Here is a 6,733-nt window from a genome sequence, read left to right as displayed (position 1 = left end):
AGTAAGGGGGGCTAGGCCTTATCTTGTCAATCCTAATGAGGCAACGAACCTCTACTAATTGACAAGCATGAAAAAAAATAAGAGCTAGAGAGAACTAGGTATTCTATGGTCATCACATAATTTGTAATACACTCTATGATGATTTTACAAATGAGAATACCTAAAAAATGCACAAATATAAAATCCAAGAAGAAAGTTGAGCTATCAACCTCAACCTTACTTTTAAAAATGTGTGAATTAAAAATGATAGATAACCCATCTAAAGTAACCTGAAGTATTTTCATCTTGTCTTCTTCTTCAAATCTGTCCAACAAAACTTGATAGTTCATCATTTCTTTTTGGATGTATTGGATCTTGTTGAAGCTATTCATGACATTGTTATATGGTTCTACTTTGCCAGTCGCATCGATAGGTGTCTTGGAACAAACTCTCCTGTCACTGTACCATCCCAACTGTGATGTGTGTCTTCCATTTCTTTGACGTTGAGTTGAGATATCTCCATCCCTAGCCACTTTGTCAAAGCATATGTCCAACATATTTTCTTTCTCATCCTCATCAAAAGAATCATCGCCCAAATCACTATCATAACACCTAGTTGGACTAAATTCTGATGCTAATGTCACACCCCGAGCCTACACCCTGGGCGGGATCGGCACCCGGAGACCATTTCTGGCCCCAAGCGAACCCTTGGCCTGGCTTTCTTAACTCAGCGGAAACCTCAACAGAATAACTCAATGCAATGCAATATTACAAAACAACTTAACTTATAAAATATGGCCATAAAGGCAACTCGAATCTCAAAATAGAATATTTACATATATATATAGATGAGAGACTCAAAACTAACTGACTGACTGTCTGTCTATGAAGCCTCTAAAATACTGAGATGGATGTTGGGACAGACCCCGCAACATCCTAATAAAACAAAAACTAAGAACACAAAATAATTGAGTCCTCCGGAATGCAAGGAGGCTCACCACTGACTCTGGAGTGCTCAGCTGGATCAACGACGTGCAGGATGCTGATCCGGGGTACCTGTATCTGCATCATAAGACGATGCAGGCCAACTGGCATCAGTACATGGAATGTACGAGTATGCGAGCTGGAAAACTAAGCAACATAGGCTAGAAGGAAATTTGGAAGAAACTGAAAAGTTTACCTTGCTCAACTCAACTCAACCTGACTGACTTCTTTCAATACAAGGCAATTTAAAACAAGTGCGATATAAAGAAAGACTGTTTAAAACATGCTATAAACTCTGTGTGTATACAAGGATACAATAAGCCTGAGATGTATATAGAAATACAATTGAACTGATGTAATACAAAATACAATAATTTCTGTGTATAAAAATACAATAACTGCTGTGGGAGTTTCTCTAACCGACAACCATCACATAAGAGCTATAGTGATGATACAACGATCGACCTCCCGCTGCCAGAGCATCTTATACCCGGCCAAAGGTATAAGACCTGAACTGCCTAATGGATCCACTAACCTAATCTGAAAAGGATTCATCTAAAAAGTATGATCATTTTCTACCCATGGTGGCTAACATGGTTCTATGGGGGTTGTGGGTTCTTTAAACGCTCCCCCAATTTGGTGCTCGATATTACTCCTAAAAATGTATTGGCTCTTATGTTTTTAAAACATATTTATTCCTACTGATATGAATAATTACTCAAAAACTAGCCCGAAGGCTCTTTGGAAATCTCAGTTTCCAACCTTGTTTAGATGTAAAGACATTTCCTTAAAAGTTCTTTGGGAATACATAGTTCCCTAATAACTTTGAGAAATGAACTCAACTTTAAACTCTTGACTCTTTACTCTTTACTTGACTTGCAACTTGAGCCTTAGAATGAAGTTAAAACGTTCAATAAAGACTCTTGAAAAGCTTGGAGGACTTGCTTGAACTAACTTGTTAACTTCTAAGCTTGACTTCTAATTTCACTTGACTTCTAACTCGACTTGACTTGGAAACTAACTTCACTTGAATTGGAAACTAACTTCACTTGACTTGGATTATGAATTCAGAGGTAATGATTTGTGTTTGGAAAGACCCCATGATGATTAGGAATAATTTAGGACAACTAAACTTAAGAAGAATTTTGAAATTAAATTCTGAAAACAGATCAGATTTTGTTCACAGAGGGAACACAGCCGCGACGCAGACTTGTTTCCCTGAAAGCAGCCTTCATTTTCTCCTTCATGATGCCAACTCTAACCCTCTTAACTTCAAAGGTTCTTTTCCCAAACACTTGGGGTCATAAACCCCTCAACCTACAGTGGATTCCACTCAAAACACAACCAAATCCTATCCCAAATCAGCAAGAACTTCAACAACACAACCAACAACTTCAACAAGCAAAATAAATATTTTCTTGGAATTAAAAACGAGTTGGTGTATGGGGGTATGAACCAACCAACACTAAGGATCATAAAATCCCTCAACATACAAGAGATTACAACTCAAATACACAACCCAATCATGTCCCACAACCAACAATAACTTCAACAACACAACTAACAACATCAACAACAACTAACAACTTCAACAACTTCAACAACAATTCCAATCTTTTCTCAAATCATAAAAAATGAGCTTGGTGTGTAGGAGGAAAGGATCACCCAACACTAAGAACTCACATACCTTGATAGGGATCACCCCCGACGAAAATCCACGATGATCTTGAAGAATCTTTGCTTGATCTTCCCTTTCTCCTCTTCTTCTCTTCTTCTTCTATTCTTCACTCTCAAGAACCCTAACTCTTTACTCTTTTAAAATGGAACAAAAATGATCCACAATCAGCCTAACACAACAATATAACCTCAAAAGAAATGATTTGTGAAAAGACCAAAATACCCTTAAATTTCCGGACGGACTCCCTGCCAACTGCCCAACTTTCAAAGGGCATAACTCGCTCATACAAACTCAGAATCGAGCAAACTCGGTGGCGTTGGAAAGATCGTTTCAAGGGATTTCCAAATATAACTGGAACTACTCTTGGATCATCCTGAGCTAAGAGTTATGACTGCTCAAAGTTAGCCAAGAACTCACTGATTTCCCACACTTAACCAAATTTCCAGGTTTTGAACTTAGCCAAATTTCTAGATTCTGGACTTAGCCAAATTTCCAGATTCTTAACTTTTTCCAAAAGGGACTACTTCCAATTTCAAGCTTCTTCATATTCATTTTAAATTGTCGGATGTTACAGCTAAGGCCTCTTGTTCATTCTTCTTTGCAATTATACTTTTAGGTACAAATTCCAAAGCTTGTGGTATATGATTAACAACACCTCAATTTATTTATTTTTTAATTGTTCATAAGCCTTGATAAATTGACAATTTTATCTATCTTGTTTAATACTTTTCCAATTATATTTCGATAGATTGATACAACTAGCAACGGAGGCGGACTAAAAAAAAGTAAACATACTGTTGACACCCAATTTTGACCCTCCTTTCTTCTAATTCATTGTTTTCGAGTTTCTAAATTAATAATATATAAAATTATCTTCTTCTTTTTTTTCACAACTATTTTACTACTACGACTATTTATCTACTAAAATTTTATGTTTTATTATTGAAATTACTATTCTTATTTCTACACCTTATTTTCTTAAAATAACTATTTGTTGTCGCCTTCTCTCAAGTTTCTAACCTATTTAATTAATTATAAAATCTTATTTTTGTATTTGTACTTTATATTAGTGTCAGGTTGTAATATTGATATTTTATTATGTAGATCATTAGTTATCACTTTTTAATATGTATTGTATTAGTTATTAAGTTAGAAGCCCAAAATAATTTAAAAGAAGAAAGGAAAAGGCTAAGAAATTCGGCCCAAAACCCCTCAAATCAGACCAACATTTCAGCCCATTTGCTACACTAAAATCTGTCTGAAAGAAGCCCAAAATTCGGTCCAAAGCCTCCAAAAGAGACCAAAACGCTTCAGCCATTGTTTTATATCAAAATAGCCCAAAAAATCGAGCCCAAAAACAAATTTTTTAGCCCAAATTTGGACCTAATATTGAGAGAACAGCAACTGCCTCATCTCTCTTCTTCCCTCACATTTTCAGAAAAAAAAAAAGAACAACAATGTCTGTCAACCATTGACAGAGCTCAACTACCCCATTTCTGTGATATATGCATATCAATAGCGTGAAGGCTGCTATGTTCAACTACTCACGTCATTCAAGTTTGAACGGCTATCTTGACCAAGTTCAAAAATCCGAAATTTCAAAATCCTGCCCAAAACACAGCCCTAGCTCTAAATTGTCTATAAATACTCGCATTCAACCCTATCTTTAGGAGAATTTTTTTTCAGCCGCTCATACTCATAAGCGTTAATATTTTCTCTAAAACACTTCATCTTTTAGCTCTCTTTCGATATCTGTCAGGATTCTAGTTTTGAGTGTGTTCATACTGGTCTTGGTTCGAGTGTAGACTTGTGATCGAAGCACCCCGTTCGCTGCCCCGCAACAGGTGATACTCGCCTCCTTTTTTCTCTCTTTTTTTCCCTCTGTTTCGTCATCTTTGTGTTGAACTTTTGTTTTTTTTTTAGTTCTTAAGAAAATCTTGCTTTGCAGTAGTTTTATTTGGTTTAGCTCTACAAACTGATATGTTACTTTTTTGTTTAGTTTATCTTAACGAAGGTAATTTTAGAAAATGTGGTTATGTTCTGTTTGACACCTGAACCGATTTTTTTTTATTTCGTTATGTGTAAGTGTTAAGGATAGAAATTGGTTGCACTTTACTTAAGTTTATACGCGTCAGTTTCTGCTCCAAGTTACTGATTATCTGGTATTTATATGGATTCCTATAAAAAAAAAAAAATGCTTAAAGGACATAATTTTGTTTTGTTTTGGTCGATAAGTAAGTTGCAGATCATGTTTTTTTTTTAATAATGTACCTGCAAATGTGAGTTTTGAATTTCTCTCGGCAGATTATGGTACTATATATATGGGTATAAGTTTCTTTAATTTCAAAGAAAAATCACGCCTTGCAAATAATTTTACTTAGTTTAGTCATAATAGTAAGGATTATTTTTGAGATTGGTATAGCTCTAAAGTGCATTTCTTTGGCGTGTTAGACAACTTGATAATGTTACTTGAAATCGGTTTTGTTGTTAGTTAATGTCCCTTTAATGTCTTTTATATGATAAAAAATTTTAGCTGTATTTTTCTTACTTCAAAAGTATGCTAGAAAGAGTTGATGTTTGTTGTTGACTTTTTTTTTAGAAATGATATGCAGGTTATTTTTAATTTTCTTTATGTCTTTACCTTATTTAATTCATTTTCGTTAGAGTAAGAAAAATCATGATCCTTGGCATGTTAGCTAAGATTCCTATCTTATCTCTATGTATACAGAATATAGATTTTAAATTCTTTCGCTTAATTCATTAATTAGTAGAGCTGGATATTTTGGTTTCCTTCCTTGTATTTTCGTAAGGGCTATTAAAAAATGTCCAAATATTTTAGTTTTTGAGTTTTCCATTCGGCATTGGCATGCTTTATAATTTAGATAATACGTTTGATGAGTGATTGTACTTAGCACTATCTACTTAATACAATATCGTTTAAAGTTGAATTGTCTTACTAATCTCTTTATCCTCTCATTATTTGCATGAACTTTGGAGCAAAATGGAGTCTTTGATTCAAGACTCTAGCAAATTATCGAGTCTCATAGACTCAACATTATCCTCACACCCGCACATGGAGTCTTCACTACATCTTTGACCATTCGAAATTGCAAGCAAAACAAGTGGTCCTATCTTGGAGTCACTTATGGCTACTTACATTTTTTCATTATTTGTTCATATGTTTTTCTTTACATGTTACACTAGTTTACGTGACTTGAAGATATTCTTATCTTTGAATTCTCAAATAGGTAACTTAATATAGATGTTTGGGTTTGGGTACCTTTAGCTAGCAATAAACCTATTAATTACTTTAGCTTTTATTAACTTCACTTGAAAAAATCTTCTTAAACACTTCATTTTGTATCACTTTAAATTCACTAATTTTTTAAGTTTTGTTTAAACTTGGCAATGTCTTATAAAGAAAATATTTTGTTCTAAACCTTTTTTTCTTTCTTAAACTTTTTCTAACGAGAGTACCTTGTCAATCAATGAACAAGCGTCTATTTTTAAGTACTTATTTTTAGTCATGGATTTATCTAAATGGATCTAAAGAAATTACTCTTCCCTAAATCTTTTTCACTCTAATACAATTGTAATAAGAGCTTTAAAATAAAATAATGTTTTCCAACTTGGCTACTCAATTACTTAATCTTTAGCATTCATTTCTTTTAAAAAGGTAATTAACCTAAGTTTGGCCGGTTAATAGTTTTAAAACTAATCTTAAGGGATGCCTTACCCCTTCCCTTTAGGATGAATTAGAACTCTTACCTAGAATCACATAAGTTAGTAGACCTTAATTGAAGTCATTTTTTTTAGCATTACATAGTTAATAATTTAGGTATCCTAATTTGCCTTAAAAATAATTAGGTGGCGACTTCTTAAATTAATTAATTTGGAAATTACCAATATGTTGTACACTAATTTGACCTTGGTTAAATTGGGGTATAACACATACTAATTAAGATGATAAATGAACAAGTCGAATCGAATCAATTCAAATATGAACGAGCTCAATAAAGTTCATAAAAAGTAATATATCATACAAATATGTGGTCAGGTTTAGGGAATGTTGCAAATAGGAGCAAGAATGAT

The 6,733-nt window shown here is 33.8% G+C and overlaps 1 long non-coding RNA gene across 1 annotated transcript; it reads right to left on the bottom strand.

The window, feature by feature from the left end:
* Positions 1-797: 797 nt before the first annotated feature.
* Positions 798-2,757, bottom strand: LOC125845238 (uncharacterized). The gene is made up of 2 exons (XR_007444247.1): positions 2,651-2,757; positions 798-1,041 (listed from the first exon to the last, which is right to left on the bottom strand). It is a non-coding gene; the product is annotated as an uncharacterized LOC125845238 (long non-coding RNA).
* Positions 2,758-6,733: the final 3,976 nt, after the last annotated feature.

This window comes from Solanum stenotomum, chromosome 11 (genome assembly GCF_019186545.1).
Source record: "Solanum stenotomum isolate F172 chromosome 11, ASM1918654v1, whole genome shotgun sequence".
NCBI lineage: Eukaryota > Viridiplantae > Streptophyta > Magnoliopsida > Solanales > Solanaceae > Solanum > Solanum stenotomum.
The sequence above is the reverse complement of the archived record's forward strand: the minus strand, read 5'-3'. Positions and strand labels throughout refer to the sequence as shown.